Here is a 20,826-nt window from a genome sequence, read left to right on the forward strand (position 1 = left end):
TATATATCGTGTCGCGGCATGTCTATATGTGGCAAATATACAATGAAAGATCTACAGATAATAAAATCTCAGCTATGCATTGCAGCAAATTATTCTTCAGTCTGGAATAAGTCATGGACTGGGATAAAGTGAGGATAATGTTGCCTTTAATAGCAAATCTTCTCAAAAGAAAACTTTAAAAGATATTGGGTAATATCCGTTTTGGAAAGGCTACACTCTGTACAAGCAAAGAGAATCAAAATACTGTACAGTACAGTCTTAATGATATTAAATCATATGATGCCTTGATTGTTGACTACTATATATTATGTGATGATGCATTTTGCTAAAAAAAATGAGGAAAAGAACATGAATGGGACCTTGAACAAAACATCCCACTGTCTCCTCACCAACTAATAGAAGTTCTAATCTGCAAAGCGTCTGAACCCTCCAACCGCTTTTCCTTTTCCAGTTGAATATTTTGTGGCACCAGAATGCTCCATGCTCACTGGTCCCTGCACTTCTGCAAATATCTGGGATCTGTTCTTTCTCAATGGCCCTGTTTGGCTCCATTTCTTTTGGCACTCGGCATCTGAGTATGATAAGAGAGACTGATGGTCCTGCGCAAAAGATGAGCTGTGAAATTCTTATGACAAAGAGCAACTTGGGACCAAAAAAAAAACCAAAAACTTTTACGGAATTATTAAGGAAAGACACACTGGCCTGATCTAGCTCCAGTGAAGTGCAGTGCTCACAAGCAGAGACTCATATTCCCCAGCTTGCCAGCTTGTTCTTGATCTCCAGTAGCAAAATGTTTTTGGCCAACTCCTACTGGAATTCCATATGTATTCGCATGGTGTTGGTGGTACCAGTGAATTGTACCCAATGTGTTTGGGCTACTTGCCAGCTCACTGGGTCAAGAGCATTAATATGCTTATGACAAGGGCTAAATTGGCTAATTTGCTTCACGTGCCTCCAGAAATGCCCCACCTCACCTCCCAGTGGTGGAAAACATTGTTACAACATATGAAAGAAAGAGTTGACAGAATTGCAGTAGCACCACTTCCTCATCTGCTAGAAGAAATGGTAGAATCTCACAATCTGGAAATGATTGTTTTCCTGTTACTGACAATAAGGAAGGGGGATTGATTCTGAGAGCAGAACCCCTTCCCCCTTTAGTGTACAGGGAGTCCCCAGTTTCAGAACGAGTTCCATTTCCAAGGTCTGTCCTTAAGTCGAATTTGTACGTAAGATGGAACAGTGTTATTGTTGTATAAGTATGTATAAGTAGTATTGTGTAATGAGCTCGAACCATTGTGTATTTCACTTGAATCATTGTGTATTTAATTCGAATTTTGCTACAAAAGGCTCCGTTCTTAATGATGGGTCATCTAGAACCCAGGCATTCTTAACCCGGGGACTCACTATATCTGAGATTTAGCTTCTACCACTAAATTAACTTATCATATAGTTAGAGAGAAGGCCAATGTGGAGTAATGGATAAAGTGCTAGACTAGGAGTGGCAAGATCCAGGTTCTAGTCCCTGCTTAGGCATGGAAGCTGGCTGGATGACTTTGGGCCAGTCACTTTCTCTCAGCCCTGTGAAAAAAACATCTGTTTACCAACCTACGCAGGACCAGTGTGTAGATTACATTCTATAAACTTCAATAAAGAGGCCCTCATCCTGCAGTAGATTGATTCCAGCTGATGACAATGGTGTTGATGATGTTAAGAGAAAACACTTAAACAATTTACTGGTAAGGAAATTGGTTTTCTTGTGAAACAAAAAGTACTGTATAAGATGCATCCAGTATGCTTTCTTCATTCTGGAGGATGCTGTCATATTTAAAATACATGTAAAAATCCATACTTAATTCTGAACATTATGGGTTCTGATTAGATCTCTCTGGGCATGAGTCTGTTCATGCAACAACATCAACATTTTTGATGGGAAGAGCTTATTTGAATCCCATCAGTACAGAGACTGCTTTGAAGAAGAGAAAGAGGCTTTGTAGTTGTTTACAGATGTGTTGCTTTCATTCTCTTTGGACCTCTGAATTGGGCTCTAGCTCAAATTATTTTCTGACCGACATGCACATGATGCGCATGACACAGTTTTGGCTGTGTGAGACATTGATGGATGAGAATCACCTGCCCTGGACTGGTTCCTCTGAAAGTGGGTCACTGACAATACAATCCATGGCAGTGTTAGTTGTAGAGTTTGAACATGTTAATACACTCACCACACTGTGCTCACGAGCATACATTCACACCATGTGATCCATGTAGGAGATGCAGTAAAGTAAGAGCGCATGGTCATTGTGTGCAACATACGCATGGAACAAGTCTGCTTGGGTCCTCTAAGTGTCCTATATGCATGATGTGGGCATAGGTGCATATGGTAGGGCTGTGTGAGGCAGGCAGGCACAAATTGGCCTAGAAAACATTTGGGCTTGCCAAGGCAACACAGCGCTTCCAAGAGCCAGAAGAGGCTTCAATGCATGCATCGTGTGCATGCCCAGAGGTATTACTACTATACTTTACATGCACAGAAACCTCTTCTGGCTGTTGGAAGTGTGGGTAAGCTGCAGAGAAGGCTTTGGGCTCTAAACAAAGCCATACAGCCACTTTTGGAGCAAGAGAGCGGTGTTGATTGGCAAAACAGTTTCATAGGGGCCCTTTGCTCAAACGGCCGGTGAAGCAAAACAACTCTTCAAATCTTTGCACAGCTTAACACACACACATATACACAGCCAGAACTTACAAATGGCAGAGACATGCTGCATCTCCAAATGCTGTACACAGAGTATTGTATTTTCCATTGCTTGGTCTGTGGGCAGATGATGTAGCTGTCAGGTAGAAGCTAAACAAGTCTAGCCTGTACCTGGATGGGAGATGGCCAAGGAATCTGACCTGCACAGTTGTAAGCTCTGTGATGAAAGAAAGGCGGGATGTAAATGTGCTACAAAAGTAGCACATATGTGGAACGAGTCAATTTTGCAATTTCCATATGTGGAAAGAGTTAGTTATGCAATGTAGAATTCAAGCAGAGTCTAATACACCCACACTAAGTCCATGGATGTAACATGCATCGCTGCAAAGCAACAACATTTCATACAGTCCTTAGGAAACAGCATCTGCAAGATTGCATTTATTGTACTCATATATGGACAAACCTTTATCATTATCCCCAGACGGGAGGCTTCCATCCTGAATTCTTAGCATAACAGTTGCTATTTTCCATAACCTTATTTTGTTAATTTCTGAAATGCCAATCTCTCTATGCTTCCTTCAGTGTTCATTATGAAAAGCGCTACCTTTCTAGGTCCTGGGTAATGGTCAGTTCCCAGATGGATCAGGATCTGTAAACAGCTACCTGCCAGCTCCTTCATTGTCAGTAAAAAGAACTGCTTCCACATGCCTTTACAGGAAAGTTTTGTGTCTCTTGCCACACTTCTGGGGCATCCATGTAACACATGAAGATGCTATGTAAGTAGCATATACCTGTGGCTATAAATATAATAGTAGGGATACAAGCATCCTGCTAGCAGAGTTGATGCAATGGAACCTTCCAGCTGCAGAGGGAAAGAGTGAGCTTTTGAGCCAAAATGCCCAAAAGTATAATGTAGATATTCTCAGCTTTGTGAGCCAAAAAAAGGAGAGAAAAGATCACTTATACCAGCTCAAAGACAGATAGAACTGCCTGGACAAGTCAAGGACTGATAAACTGATAATTCAGTGGAGATACCAAAATGAATTGTCAAGGGTACAAGATTTGGAGTCCCCAGAGAAATGGGTTAGAGAACTTTTTCCCAGCATCCAAATGAGTTGGGTTAAAGCTCCTATAATCCCCAGCCAAGAGACCAACACATTCAGAAGGCACCAGATTGAGGAAAGCTGGGTTGGAAGAAGAAACAGCCTGAAGAAGAAGAACTGCAAGTCTGAAGTAAGGGTAGATGTAGGGTGTGAAGGATGAAGTACAAGGATGGAGGAAACAGGAAGCCAAGACAAAGTTTGACAAATAAATGACACTAATTATGTGTTATAATTTTGTTTTCAAGATCATCAGTAATACGTAATGTGCAAAAGATGATTAGTCCCTTCAAGAGTATGACTGGTATTGTTTCTCTGGCTGATGACAGGCTGATGGATCAAAGCCATGTGACTCGGCATATTCTTCAACAAACCCTATTGACCAGGAGAAGACCCTGTTTTCTGGTACCTTGATTGAGAAGTTACTGGACAACAGGGCCCATTATTTCTGACCTTTGGCTATCCTAGCTGGGAATGATGGGGATTGGAGTCAACCTGTAGAAAACAACAGCCCCTTACCTTATAGGTGCCCTCATTTTGTTTTCTCTCCCCTTTTTCTCACTTTTGGAAATGTCTTTTTAATTCTTCAGAATTTGGTCTTCTCCCTGAAATCTCTACAATTAATATTTATTTATTTATTTATTGAGCAAAATAATTTAGGTACCCATCTTCATTTGGCCCTAACATGCATAGTAGCTGTGACTTTTGGGGCCCTGGCTCTCAGTAGGCTTCTGGGTACAATTCAAGGTGCTGCTTGTCACCCATAAAATCCTTCATTGCAGAGGACCAGTTTACTTGTGGGACCATCTCTCTCCAGTTGTCTCTGCCTGTCGCCTGTGGTCGCACAGGGTAGGCATATTTCAGGTCCCCTCTTTGAGGCAATGCCATCTAATGGCACCTAGGAGACATGTCTTCTCTGTTGCTGTGCCTGTCCTTGAGACTTAGCTTCTCCCAAGGTTGGATGGCACTGACCCTACTGGCTTCTGTAGAGCTGTAAAGGCCTGCCATTCCTCTCCTACACTGGACTGAGATGGCAGATACCATAAACTAACACAGCTATCCTCCTACAAATTGTGAAAAGGGTAGCTTTATCAATCTCTTAAATAAATAAAATCTTACATAATAAATAAAACAAGCTACTTGAAAATGTGGTAAAGCAATCCTTTTGGTTTGGAGGTCTTTGGACTTCAACCCCATAGTCCTCTCTGTGTGGATTACTAGTGAATGCCAAGTTTTATGATTAACACTCAGCGCCATTTGAAAATCTCAGGTGGCTACATTTCAATCAGGTCGTTCTGAGTTTTGCATTAGTTTTTCCAGACAACATTATTAGAAAATCTCAGTTCAATCTGAGTAAGAAAATACTGTCTGGAAACTTTAAAAATGTTTCCTTAGAATTCAAATGGACCCAGTGGAAAAACTAAAGAAACTATCCCAAGGGTTTAGGGGCAAAAAAGGAAACAGCTCACCCCTTTCCTTATTTTGTCTATCTTTCTGGCCTTCCCCAGTTCCAGTTCTGCTCCAATATCATTAAATGACATCCGAATGATTTGCCTAAATATCAGATTTTTGTCTGCTTACAGTCCAAACAATGTCACAAAGACTTGCCTGATGACATCATAAGGTCCAAGCATGAAACTATTCCTTGCATATAATAGAAGCCTGAACTGTCTGATGTGTGTAGGGTGGGGGGCTTGTGATCCTTACTATGGGTATGGTGGCTTGCATGCTTATCTTCCTTTTTGTCTTTGAAATATGAAAGAGGATCTGCTGATCCTGGGTGCCAAATTGGTACAACTGGTTACAAGGATTATGTCTTTTGGGAGCTGTGCTGAAATGGGCTGTAAATGACATCTTTCAAATTCTAAGATACTGATCCATCTGGTTAATGGTTTATCTGCTTGCTCATTTGGTTTACCTCCTTTACTTAATGGGGATTCATTTGGCAAAGCTTTTGAATCTTATTTAGTCTTAATCTAATCTTAGGTTTGAAGAGGCCTAGCTCATTCCCACATCCTCTCTCAGGGCCTGAGGTCTGGCACAGATCCATCAGAAAGTGAAAAATGGGTCCCTAAGTAAAGGTCATCAAGTATTAACCCGTCTCATGTGAAAGCTGGGCTTGGAACTATAACGGTAATCTGCTTTGACATATATTAAATTTTAAAAGTGCAAATGTGCTGGTTTTCCCATAGAGGAAAGGGCTGGCTCATGTGGTTTCCAGAAGAAGCATTTTATGTAGACATTTATGGAAATGCCCCAGGTAAAACAAAAGTAAATTTTATAGAAACATGAGAGAGAATTTTACAACTCATTTAGAAGTGAGTTGGGCTAGGAAAGGCACTTCTTCTCCTGCTTATTCTCATGGATGACACATTGTTTTTCATCATCATTATCAATTAGGGCCTTAAGGTGGGCAGCCCTATTATTATGTCATAGAAGTAGGTGGGATCTTACTGAGACCTTCTCTCTTTTTGACTATTTGCTGCCAAATTCTGGTGACCCACTATAGGAAATTTCAGGGGTCTACCAAAGAGAGAGAGAGAGAATTGAGGGCTGCATGACCATTGACTGAATATGGACCGCTGAATTAGTCTAAAGTACTTGACAATGAGTCAGTTGTACTCCATTGGGTTCACCAGGGCAGAATGCTACAGTTCAAGAAAGACAGGCCTTCACATTTGTCATTTTTTATTACTTAGCCCTGACCTGAACATGGTGTGAGTCTTACTGAGCCAAAAGCAGCCCATTAGTAGTAGCCTTGCCAGCTCCCAGTGCTCCTCCAGATTTGCAGTCTCCTACAAGCACTCAAAGGCCAGGATACATATTAAGTTTCTTCCATGTCTGGAAGCTGTATGCTTGCCAGAGGCTCTCTTCTACTCCATTGTAGTGGGTGATCTCAGCAGGTGGCACACCTGGGGAAGCTTAGCTGTGCTCTAAAAGCTAAGCAGGGTTGGACCTGGTTAGTATTTGGGTGGGAGATCAGGAAATGGCAGGGTTGTAGGTTTGACTGGGAAATCAAACATAATGAAAGAAGCCAATGACAAACTACTTCTACTAGGATTTAAGGGAGTCTTTACTTATGCAATGGATAACCTTAGCACTGTCCTCTTGTGAGCAGCTCCACCTCTGTTGTTTCCCCATTCCCCCCCCCCATTGTTTCCTTTTCCATGGCATACGTCTATTTTAAGAGCCCAACAGGGAATTGTACCCATAACTCTTCTACACCATCTGTTGAGGATACTTAAGTTTGGATTCCTGCACTGATAAAGGATTGGATTCAGTCACCTAAATCAGAGTTTCACAATCTTGGCATGTTGGCTGGAGAATTCTGGGAGTTGAAGTCCACGCATCTTAAAGTTGCCAAGGCTGAGAAACGCTAACCTAAATTACCCCTTCAACATTAAGGTTCTGGGTCAAGTTATTCTCTCCTGTCTGGTTGGGGTCTGAATTCTATCACTGGCTATGGAGGTACATTGCAAGGTTGCCTCGGGCACATTTTGAAATAGCTCCTCTTTCATTTCTATTTAGCTTTATGAAGTCCCAGTTGTCCCTTCAATCATCTCTTGATGCCAAAGTGTAGATACCCCTTTCCTATGATTCAACAAGTGAAGGGATTTAAATCTGAAATTTGGTTTTAAAAACCCAACGCTGAATCTTTTCCAGAAGTGTGATTTTTAGCCACCTTGAAAAAACTCAGATTTTACTGTTGAATGTGGCGAGGGGGGGGGGCAATAACATGACACTGCAGCTTGCCAAATACCCACTTTTTTCCCTCCTAGGAGTTCAAGGGGTTCAGTGCATGGATTCCCCCCTCCTGCCCCAAATCGAATAGCTGCTGCTTCCTTCCTTCCAGACTAGGAATGTTTGCTTCATTTTTCCTGGCGCTCGAGATTCTTGGCTTATTCAACCCTTTCGGTGATTTGGAGAGTCCATCTTCCCTGTTTGCTTTTGGTTTTGTCTTAGGGCGCTGCACACACCCAACCGCTGTGGCTTGTAAGCCATGGTTTATGGTGTAGTGTTTTCTGCAAACCCTGATGATGATGATTTATTCAGTAAGCCATGGCTAAACAAACCATGGCTTAATGCAATATCTGACCAGGTGAAGGCTTCCCAGTCCCATCACAGCTTCCTCAGTAAACCTCCAGGAAGGAAAGAAAATGCTGTAATTCTGTTGAGTTCCTGCTGAGCTCCCACAACTAGGTTGACTTGGACAGCAACTCTCAGACTTTCCTCTGCTAGTGAAGAAACTGCTGCCAACCATCATAGCAAGGTCAGCTCATGTGCTTCATTTGTGCATACATGTAAGCAGTCACATGGCCCAGGAAGTGCAATATCTGAATCAGCTGTTTCCCCCCAGGGCTTTAAGAAGAGGAACCCAAACTACAGTGATTTGTTAGGGTTTTTCCCATTTTTTTTAACCATGCACCTTCAGGGCTGAACCATGCTTACAGAGACACTGAATGTTCATAAATATCAGATTGTCAAAGTGTTTTTATGTTAATCATTTCTCCCCTCCCCGATACAAATAAACGGATTGTCATGTGTTCAAGCCCGCAATGAATTTGTTACAGATTCAAGACTGCACTATTGAGTTATTCATATTAGTATTATAAGCAGAACTTGAATTTAATGGCCCAAATGGGCTATAGTTCCAAAGGCACCCGTGTGGGTGAGGAAAAAGCTAAGATGCTGGCCGTGACTGCAAGTTCAAAGCCCTGTTCTTTTTACACACATCGCATACACAACACAGGTTAAAAGGGAGCAGGGCTTCAACCAGCTGCCATTTTGACTTTTTGGACCCTCTCTGTAGACACCCTTGCACAGCTCTAAATTTTACAGGCCAGTTCCATAATCTCCATCCAAAGAGAAAGAAGAAAAAAGTGGGCAAGAAATTCCAATGTTGACATTCACATTTTAAATATCCAATTATACTGGTAGTAAAGCTAAACCCAGATTCAAATACTGCAGGTATCTCAGCATCTTTGGATCATACTGTGTCGAGATGTAGTAATTAAATGCAAGGCTCTATGGCCCGGAAATGTCTCAGGGTCAGACTCTATCCAAATATGGTGAACCGCTTCTTCTCTGAAATAATCACCCCCAGAAAATGATTAACCATCCCCACCACAGCCAAGTCTTCGTACTCCAGGAGCAAAAAACAGAGTGTTCTGCTGAACTGGGATATTCTGTTCCTGGAGCATCGAGTTTTGCATATCCCTAATGAGTAAACACCAGAGGTGTGCGAAGCCTAAGCAATATGGCTTGAGGGCCCAGTTCAGAGCTTTGGAAACGGGGTGATTCAGCTCAGGTATTTCTGGAGGTGGTCCAATCTAACCTGACACCAAAAAGCAAGGTATAGATCCAAGCTACAGAAAAAAAAACATGTTGCTCCTCAAATCTAGTTAAAAAACAACAACAACCCTTGTCAAAGTTTTTTCTTCAGCAGTAAAAGATGAACTGTTAGGACCAACTAGCACTTTACAGACTAAACATATCAGGCTTAAGCAAACTGGTCCTGCAGTCTTCAAGCCCCTGTGCATTTAAGTGCTCGTAAGTATCCTGTTGGAACAGAATGTAATGAAATTTGCACTGGTAGCAGAAAGGTCACTGGGGAACACCAGTGCAAGGCAGAGCAGTTGAGAAGTATCGTGCAAAGGAGCAGCCTGTTTATAAAGAATTGTAATTAAGTCCTTTCCTAAATTCAGGGGAGCTAATTTATTCAAGACATGCTAGCATTCAAACTCAGGGTGGTAGAATTCACCAGCCTGCCTGCCTGCTTTATTTTAGTATGTACTGCTATAGAATATGGTGCTGTAAAACCCATGGATTGTGTCCCCTGCATTTTGGAATTGCATGTCAACAAGGATCAATGGTAGCCTGGCTGTTACAAGCCATGATGATGTCAAAATGCCACTTGTATCTTGACATCATTATATAAAGGATTTGAGTACATAATTGCATCATGGCATCAAATCGTGCAAAGTATGAGTATGCAAATCATGTCATTTCAGTGATGGTGTCATAATGCACATGTCTTTGCCCCCTACCCCCACCTCCTGTGGATGCCAACGATTGCTAGGTCAAGTCAGGTAACTATTGCAGCTCAGAAAACAAAGCCCTATCACACAATTGCTCAGGCCACAGGGAGCCAGAATCAAATTGTAAAACAATACTAAGAATTTCTCAAATCCAAGGACTGTGACTGGAGTGACCAAGAGTGGTCACTTGGATTTGACAGCAGACCTTCAGATAACTGAAATCAAATGTTCTACCTCCCTTCCCACCATGATGTTTTACATGATCAGTGAAATCAAACAATCTATCTTTCTCCTTCTTTGCTACCTTTGGTAAGCCCACAAACATTGAAGGAACAGACCAAGACTGTGGCTTTGTGAGGCCCAGACTTGGAAGGGAACAAATTTAGATCCATCTCCTATCCCCCAAGAGTATGAAATGTCACTCTGCTTTAGGATGTGGGTATCTGCCATATGTATTGCACATCCCAGGTAACAGATTCTGTCTGTTCATACAGATCAGTGTTTCTCAACCTTGACAGCTTTAAGCTGGGTGGACTTCAAGGTGTGCTAGCTCTGGGATTCTGGAAGTTGAAGTCCACCCATTCTTAAAGCTGTCAAGTTTGAGAAACACTGATCTAGTCTGTATTCCCACAATATACTTAATTAGATAAACTACTAACTCAGCCAGATCTCCTGTAGCAGTGCTCAGTTACATTAACATGATCAAATATCACCTTCTGGGGAATACAAAGTTCCTTCCCATTTCCCCCAGAAATCACCTAGCATCCCCTAGACCTTCACCCCAGGAGAATACTGGCAAGCCTTCACAACTTCACTAGCTCTTCACCATTGCTCTGGCAAGGACCAGGGGACATGAAGGAGGAGGGAAGGAAAGAAAAAGGCCTTCCTCCTAGACTCAGTTCACACAAAAACAATTCCCACTTTGTCAGACTCTGTCTTGCCATCACCCTCTTTTCCAGTAGCTCCCTTCCCATCAACTCTCACCCATCTCCCCTTCACCAGTATGGCCACAGAAGACAAGCCACCAGAGAGAACACTGTCAGATCAACTCCCCCACCTCCCAGCTTAAATGTCCCACAAGAAGATGTTTTTTCTCAGGCTCCTTTTAAGGAAAACAACACCTTAAAAGTGGGGGAGAAAAGCAGCAATGAAGGAGATAGCCGTAGGGATCCCACAGAGGGCATCTGGTACTTCAGGAGGGGAGACTAGTGGATCCCTGCAGATGATTCAGGAAACATTCTTGGCATCCAGAAGGTCACACAGCCAGGACTGGCAGGCCGTGGAAAACAGCAGCAAACCCCAGACTCTCACTCATCATCCATATGGAGAATGCATATAGTGCTCTCAAAGAATGATTTTTAGAGCGTGGCTTATTTATATTTGGGAAAGCACACGAGGGGGAGTGAATGTCCAGAGCTTGGGTGCCAGAGGCTCTGCTTGCTGGTTGTTAAGTGCTTGCAGGAGCAATCTCTGGCCCCTGAAGCCAATTTGAGTGAGGAGGCCATATGGGACAGTAATCAGGTCGCTTGCAGCCAGCCTATGGTTAAAATCCTGGCTCTCTTGAGCCCTCTATCTCAAGATTTTTCTTGGAAGATTAAATAGGAAGGGCTGGACAACTGTTTGACTACTAAATGGATTTAGATGTTCCCAGAACACAGTATCCCTACTTAAGTCCCAATGAAGGGTGTTGTGGGAACACTGCCATATCGTTAATTAGGAAATGTCAAACAACAAATACTTTCCAGGGTCAAACAAATTAGAATGATCACCACATTTTACAAATATAGATGCACCAGGCACTGAGGTAGGAAGCTTTTCATTAGTTTAACATCATAAAAAATGCCTAATGGGAGAGAGGAAATTCAAATAAAGATTTGTGTATGCGTTAGGTACTGCCATGCAAAAAGAGGTGTGTCAAGAATCCATCTGTATCTTTTAAAATAGTTCTTAATAAAGAAGAGGAATGTGTATGTGATGGATTCTAAGGATTCATAACAGGAACAGCTGACATGAAATCAGAAAACATGGATATACAAAAGGCTATTTGTTTTTCCTCAAATGTAAATACCGTATGGAACATATTCCTAGGAAAGAGTGTTGGATTGTAACCTCACATTTCTGAGCCCCATATATGCAATTCTGCATATATATTTTTTGCCAATAAACTAGATAGATAATGCTTTATAGAAATCAACCTGTCTCTTTTCTCTGGAGACCTAATTCCAAAATTAATTTAGGATGAGATGAGCAGCAGCAAAGGTAATTTCGTGGGCCTTAATGGAATGCATTGTCCAGAAATGTTAGCAGGGGCCTGTGATTCCACAGCCATTCCACAAGAGGTCCTCTTTCACTGGCTTTAAAAAACCCACTTTTATACAAGCTTCACCCAAAACATCTCTTTGACCCAACCTCATATAAATATAACTTTCTTTTTTCAGAGGATGAGCTATGACTGTGTTTTCTATTCTTGATCCATCCACGCTTGAAGAAAGGCAGGAAGACGCTGATGGGCTTATTCTGAATACTTGAGTTGGATCCAAACTTAGATTTACAATAGAGCCATTGAAATTGATCAGACTTTAGTTAGTATTGAAAATATAACGGTCCGCATCCATTTCTTTGGCTAGCTCTTTTTCATTGTTTTCTGCACCATGAGAAAGGGATGCTTTGCCCTTAACTGTAATATTAAGCCTCCCCAGTTTGGGCTGAAAAAAATCTGGACAAGTACGAGATGAGAACTCCCATCTCCTGACCAGCTGGGTTGTTTGCAAGCTAGATCTGGCAGCCTGAGTAATGTTGCCTATTTGATTCTGGTTTAGTTTGATGTATACACTTAATTGCTGGGGTTTTAAAACATGGTGGATGGCTCAGGCGAACGAGGGCATTCTAGTTTGTTCAACAAACCAGAATTTTGAAAAGCTATGGTAGAGCATCAATATGTGAACCAGAGACACTATCTCTGGCTTGCAGTTACAACAGCTCTTTCACCCAAGATGGTTTTGACTGTACAAAAATGAGGAGGGAAGAAACCTATCATTTGCCACCCCAATCTTTTGGGGTGGGGTTAAAAAGACAAGAAGAATGAGCTCTATGTATTCCCCTCTCCTTTCTTTGACTCTTCATATTGACCAACCTTGCAATGTCTGGATCTGTGCAGTTTTCAAAGTTCTGGCTATTCCCACATCAGATATTTCTACAACGATGTGGCTTGCCTGATCCAGCTGCCAGGACAGAAAGAAACTCTCCCCCTCCCTACAAGATGATGAATCCATTCTTTCCAGAAATACCCTCGCCTTACCAGCCCTGAAAAGTCCATCCCCTCCCCTGTTCCTGATCTTTATCTCTTGCATCTGTACCAAGGTCAGAGAGCATGGAAAAGAGAGCTAACAGGCCACGCCTGCCTCAAGGGAACAAAAGCAAACTAGATATATTTCTTATCTATAGCAGTAGAGAGAAAAGAAAACAGGCATTTTCCATTTGGGAAGGAATTAAGTACAAATGTATCCCTTGACTGTTGGCTGGATCGAGATGGGTTTCAAGTATGTTCACTTCAAGTCCCACTAGTAGAATTCACTGAAGAATTAGATTGAATCCTTAGTGCTCTGAGAAAGGAGAAACTCCCGTCTTTGAAATTTTGAATTCTGCCATGGAATCCAAGGGAATAGCCAACAAGCATCACTTTTTGCGGGAAAGGGAGAGGTACGGGGATTTGAAGAGGGAAGCAACAAAGGTGGCGTTTACACCACAAGCTTAATGAGTAGCAGTTTATTCAATTAAATGCAATTTTGGGGGTTGATACAACACATTAATCCATGGGCTAACCACAAAGAGCTATGGGGTACACTAGCTTGCAGTTCAGGATGTTGTATGAACATGACCAAAGAAAACCATGGGCTTTGTGAAGTCAGGCTTTTCCCAACTACCTTGACCAGCTTTTCCTAATTTGGTGCCCTCTAAATGAGTTTGGACTATAACTTCCAAGTGTTCCCAACCAGCAGGAGCAACCCTCACCTAGGGAGAAATTTAGGCAGCTGGAATCCCATCCATCTGGGTGGTATCAGGCTTGAGATTAGACCAGCTAAAAGATTCAGCTTCTTTCTTTTTAAACAGCCATTTGAGATGTAGAAGTCAACAGGTGCATCATTTGCTGGCTTCAGCATAAGCAGGGCCGTTTACTCATTGCTGCTCATTAAAGCTATGATTAAAAGTGCAGGAAAAAGGGGAAAAGCTGGTATTCCTCAAATATGAGGGGGTTTTTTTTGTTTCATGACTGTTTGTTTAGGACATTTTGAAAAGCACGGCTTGAAAGCTTCATATCCTTCCAAGTTGTTCTGCTTTTTCTGGCAAAGCCGAATGCTCACCTACCTGGGGCCGTTCCTAGCTGTGGTTGTGAACAATTAATGATGAGTCAGGCACAGCTTGTGAAATAACCTGATCATATAAGATGGAGCAGAGTTAAGTGCTCAATTTAATGGGACACTTACATACATCCTTTCTTTTCCTGCCTAGTTTTTGCTGGCTTAGATATTTGCAGCTGGGTAAATACCGAGGACAAGACCAGCAGTTTTGCTGCAATGAGTAGGATATCCGACCTAGGTTAGAAAAGCAAATAAAAACTGTGTTCTTATAAAATGCTTGATTTATTTATATTATTTTCTTATCCTTCCTCCAGTGTTAAAGAGCATATGGAGTCCTTTTTCTGATCCCTAGGAGAGAAAAGAAGCCAAGACAGCTGGGCTTACCTGTTGCCTTAAAGCAGAAGTTGGGTTTACCATCCGATGTCAAATGAGACACAGCGAGATGATTCTCATAATGCTAAACTGTAAATCATGGCTGAAAAGCTGCAAGAACAGGAATTATATACATAGTGCCAATTCAAACCAGATTATATCTCCGTGCAATGTGTGAACCAGGTTCTAGTGACCCCAGTTCAGCTTCTTCTCTCTGGAAAAGGTTAGTCTGTAACTCCCAGGACACTAGTCAGTGTGTCCTATACTGAAATGTTGGTTACAACGAACTGCCTGGCATTTATGGAACCTGCTGACACAGGATGCAGTGACAGCCACTTGTTCAAAGGAGATCAGAGCCAGTTAGTTGTGGTAGCTAGGTTGAACCTGCATGTTCAGAGGCAGTATTTCCTAAAATACCAGCTGTTAGGGAACAATAGTTGGAGGGGAAAGTTGCCTCAGCTTGTAGGCTTCTCAGAGGCATTTAAGAAAATTTTGAATTTGACTTGGTGGGTTCTCTGTCTAATCCAACAAGGCCTTTTCTGCATTCTAATCTCATATGTTCTTGTACTTTTGGCATTCATGTGACTTCTACTCAAAAAAATCAAGTAGAGCTTTTCACACCCTAGAGATAAACCATATCACTTAATGTAGCTTTCTCCAAGCTAGTGCTCTCCAGACCTGTTGGGGCCAGAACTATTACAATACTTGGCTATTAGCCAGCTGCACTGAGAATATTGGGAGTTGTAGCCCCAGCCCCCTCACCTTGAGGATCTTATTTTGGAAAAAAGCCATATCACATCTGCATATCAACCTGCTGATAACCACACAGTTACATTTACTATGAATATTTCACATGAATTGTATTGGTCAGCAGGGAATCTAGTGGTCTTTGTTACCCCTACGATCCCTTTTCATTGGCCATGCAGGCTGAAGCTAATGGCAGGTGGTCCAAAAGGCCTTGAGGGCATCAGATTGCTTACCATGCATGGGCAAAACCTGTGTGCAGCTTCCGGACAGAAGGCTTATTTTCACAAAACAAGGCAAGGAGTGTCAAAAGATGCAGATGAAAGAACAGAAGCTCCAACCCTAAAAGTAGAAAATGGAATGGGTAGTCCAACTGTCCCAAGTCAAACACCCTCCTGCTGCGTTGGACTACAGCTCCCAGAACCTTCATGGCTGGAAATTCTGGGATCACAACAGTTCTGGAGGATGCCAGGATGGGGGAAAGCTGGGCTAGGTCTACAAAAGATTGTACCACATGTCATGTTGGGGTTCTGGTTCACAGAATTCCCAGTCAGTCTGGTGAGTGTTAGGTTGGAGAAAGGAGGTTCTAAAAATGTCTTTGAAGGGAGAGCAGAAGAGTATCTTGATGAGCAAATGTCTTTAAGGGAAGCAAAAAGGTGTGGGAACTTGTGAAGAATGCCAAGAGCTCCAGTATCCTATATCTATAGTACTTGTGATGATCTAGATCAGTGTTTTTCAACCTTGGCAGCTTTAAGCTGTGTGGACTTCAATTCCCAAGGCAAGCCAGCTGGAGAATTCTGGAAGCTGAAGTCCACACAGCTTAAAGCTGCCAAGGTTGAAAAACACTGATCTAGAAGCTGCATCTGCAGGCCACGATGGCAAGCGTTTTCACTGCTCTTTTTCCATCCCCCCTCTTTGTCTCTAACACTTGGAAATACTTTGCAATGAATCTGGTTGTTCTGGAATGTTGTTACTGATATGATCACTGACTGCAGGAAAGGAGGAGATAAAATCTTGACCATGGAGGCATGTGTAGCAGGTAACTTAAGAGAAGTTGCATACCAGCTTTCTTATGCCTTTAAGAGCATTTTTTAAGGTACAGAGATAAAGTTGGCAAGGAACTGTCAGCCTTCCCAGATAGACCAGACAGGAAACACGACCAGATGAGCTAAGTCTACTTTATTGTAAGGCTACATTAGCAGAATCTTGCAAGTCTGAAAGTACAATTCTCCCACCGTCTCTTTTCACAGCCTCATAAGTTAGGGCAGGTCCTTTCTAAATTTCTCTGTCCATTATCCAGCTGTGGGCTATACCCCCTCTTATCTGCTCATTTCCTAGGCAGCATCTCTCCCCCCACCCATCTCCCAAGGTCATTCCCACATACCATTACGGGAACATATTGACAATTGAATCTATGAGCTGAAACTCCTAACTTTTAACTGTAGCTATTTATAGATTGGTTCTAGCTACTTGATATCAGGGGTGGGCCCTTTGCATATGTAGAAACCCTGATTTCTAAATTATTACTTCAGATTTGAGGAGGGGGGCGTTTTACATTGGTGCTCTCTAGATCTGTAACCTCTGCTGTCTCTAGCTAGCATAATCATATTAAGGATGATAGGCATTGCAGTCTAACACATCCGAAGAGCTCCACTGCATTGGAGGAGGGTGCATTAAACCCTGCTTGTGCTTCTTTTTCCCTTGGAAGAGGGAATCTCCCAGACAGACTGGGATATCACTTCCCCCAAGAACAAACCCATTACTTTTTAATGGGGCAGCCTAGGCTGGCTCAGAATAAATGTAGTATTCTCCTACAATTAGGATCATAGTATTAGTAGGCTTTTAAAACTTTATTTTTAAAGTGAAGTACAAAAAAGTCTACCTCCCCCCGCCCCCATACAAAGAATGTTTATACTGTGAAAAAAAGTTAAATATTCTACAGTAATTAAAATAAACTAAATGGGACAAAAACTAAAAAGAAAGAATAGAAAAAAGATTCATATAACAATAAATTGATTATGTGCCAGCCAAGTTATTGTCAACTCCTAGTGACCACATAGTCAAAGTTTATTTTGGTCAAAGACCAATATAAATAGATTTTCTCCATGTTCCTAATGTGGTTTTTCAGGTCTTCCAATAGTACACTCATCACCACTATAACTGGGTCTATCTACCTTGCTGCTGGTTGTCCTCTTCTCTTTCCTTCCACCTTTCCCAACATTAGAGCCTTTTCCAGAGAGCTGGGTCTTTGCATAATGTGTCTGAAGTAGGATAATTTGAGCCTGGTCATTTGGGCCTTAAGTGAGAACTCTGGGTTGATTTGTTCAATGATCCATTGGTTTGTTTTCTTGGCTGTTCACAGTATACTCAGGAGTTTTCTCCAACAATAAAGTTTAAAAGCATCAGTACTCTTCCTATCCTGCTTCTTCAAAATCCAACTTTTGCTTCCATAGAGTGTCACAGGGAATACCATGGCTTGCACAATTTGGATCTTCATGGATATAGATATGTGACAACATTTGAATATCTTTTCCAAGGCCTTCATGGCTGTTCTACCAAGTGCTAGTCTTCAGTGTATTTCTTGACTACTTGTTCCTTTACTGTTGATGGTTGATCCTAAAAGGTGGAAGCTATCCACCACTTTGATATCTTCACTGTCAGTTCTAAGGCTGGTTGTTCTACCTGTTGTCATTAGTTTGGTCTTCTTTATATTTAAACTGAATCCCATTTTTTCACTTTGCTCCTTGACTTTTATTACTAGAGTTTGCAGATCCTTTGCATTTTCACTCATCAGGATAGTATCATCAGCATAGCACAGGTTATCAATGTTTCTTCTTCCAATTTTAAAACCACACCCATCTTCTTCCAATCCAGATTCCCTTAATATACAGTATATTCAGTATACAGGTTGAATAACTAAGGGGAGAGTATATAGTCTTGTTGCGCTCCTTTGCCAACCTGGAGCCAATCTGTTTTGCCATGTTCTGTCAGTACCATGGATTCCTAACCTGAATATAAGCTTCTCATTAGGACAATGAGATGTTCTGGGATTCCCATTTTTCTGAGCACATGCCACAGCTTGACATGATTGACACAATCAAAGGCCTTTCTATGATCAGTGAAGCACATAGTGACTTCTTTTTGATATTCTTTGGCTTTCTCAACTATCCAGTGTCTATCAACAATAATATCTCATGTTCCTCGGCCTTTTCTAAAGCCAGCTTGAACATCTGGCATCTCTTTTTCCATGTAAGGCTCTAATTTGTGCTGGATGATCCTAAGCATTATTTTGCTAGCATGTGAAATTAAGAATTTTGTACAATAGTTTGCACATCTGTTAAATCTCCTTTTTTGGTATTGGAATGTAGATTGACCTCTACCAATCTGTTGGCCACCACGTTGTTTTCCAGATTTGCTGGCATGGCTTGGTTAGAAACTTGACTAATCCTTCTTCTGTTGCTGCCATATTTCAGTGGGTATTCCATCAGTTCCTGTAGCCTTCTAACTTGGTAATGACCACAGGTGCTGTTCTAACTTCATCTTCTAGTACTAGAGATTCTTATAAGTAGGGAATATCTTCTAAGGTATTTTGGATGTTGACATCTCTACAGTGTTTCAGAATACTCCTTCCATCATAGTTTGATCTCCTTTGAACTGGTCACCATCTGTCCATTGGCATACTTTAGCATACTAATTCAAGGTTAGAATCTCCTTTTGAGTTAATAGCAATAAATAATTCTACAAAATTAATTAAATATTAAGCTTATTGAATCTAAGCTATACAGCAACGTATTGCGTATCATCTTGTTTTTAGAAGACAGAGATTTTTTAGAAAAAGATAAACAACTCATATCCTGGATCTATTCCTTAAAATCAGGAGAATAGATTTCTTTCCAATTACATAAAATTATACTCTACAGTGTACCCCAGGCTTGAGAGCCACTGCTCTTCATGAGATGATAGGTTCCATGTTTTAGGAAAATAATTCAACATCACATTGAGATTCTTAACTACAGTATTATATTTCTTCCCAAGCAGCTTATATGTATAGTAATTTTAAGCCAAAACAAGGCTGTAACAGATCAAGACCAAATGAGTTAAAGAACCTTAAAATTTCTTACATTGCCAATGTAAGAAATCTAATCTCTATCCTTTTTAAAACATTCTTTGAGGGGGTCCAGTAAACATAAAATAATATTTTATGGTGAATTAATTTCATTTTTAAATCATGTTTTTCATTTTCTAACATTATGATCCATTGACTGTTTAAAACTGGGTACTCCAATTCTTCATTACATAGTTCAAACATACAACTATGTATGACTTTCATTTCCCTTTGTACTACTTTATAAAATTGAATTGTTCATTTCTGTTCAAGTGCAGCACCTTTAAAAGAAGCTAGAATCACAGGTACCTGAAGGCTATTAAATCATTGGAGCCATGCTGTTTAGCTAATACACACTTCAATTGTATATAATGCCAAGCATATGTTGCAAGCCCACCAAACTCAAAATACTCAATCTCTCAAAAAATTTAAAACAACCATTAGCAATCAACTGATTGAAAGTACTAATCCCTTATTTAATCCATGCATTCCAGTAAAACATCTAACCTACTATTTTCAAATTTGAGTTATGCCATAACATCAGTTTCTCATGCGATTTGGGATCAAAATTTAACCGCTTACCTATTAATTACCAAATATGTCTAGCAGCTTTCAAAACAGAAAACAAAGGCCCCAGTGTAACACTGTATATCTGGACCATAAAAGTTTCCAAAATTTCAAAGGTGTTACATGCTGCTCTCCAAACGATCCCAAAGAGGAGAGTAATTGTTATAAGTGTCATCCCAAAACAATATAGATGTTAAACTAAAAGTTCAATGATATAGTTGAAAATCTGGTGGGTTAAAGTGACCATCAACATAAGGTAGCTGCAATTTAGTGAAATATATTCCAAGGGGCTTTAGCTTGAAAATCATTGTATTAGCAGTTTTATTTCAGGCTGGCTCTGTATTTTCCTAATAGAGAGGTGGCCTTTACCCTCCAGCCAGAATTATTGCAAGGATGCCAGGAGAAAGGCAGAGATAGAATATTAGCTCATAAGTCAAAGAAAGTGTTTAATCCACCTGAATTCAGCCTGCCTTTTGGATGTCTTGTGAAATAGTTTACAATAGAGTTAGCTCTGAGATTAACTCAACTTTGTCAGAGGCCAGGCCTAATAAATGTAATACACCAGCTGCCTTGCACAAAGACCGAGGATCTGAATTGATAGTGAGAGTTGCATACCGACCAGTTCTGTCTGGAGCCATACATGTGACGATGTGTTTTATGTTTTAAGAGATCAAAAGCAAGCGTCCTGTCTCAGTGTTCTCCAAAGCAATTCACTGTCCAGAGTTTACAAGTCCAAATATAAGTTCCACCCCGTCTATGCCAATTTTCCACAATCCCCATAATAGGAAAAAAATAAAACAAAATCCTAGGAGTACAAACTTCCCATAGCATTCATTACAACCCTCTGTCT

This window comes from Python bivittatus, unplaced genomic scaffold (assembly GCF_059951505.1).
Source record: "Python bivittatus isolate LINGU-HERP-01145 unplaced genomic scaffold, Pbiv_v1 ctg000220_np1212, whole genome shotgun sequence".
In the NCBI taxonomy this organism is placed as follows: domain Eukaryota; kingdom Metazoa; phylum Chordata; class Lepidosauria; order Squamata; family Pythonidae; genus Python; species Python bivittatus.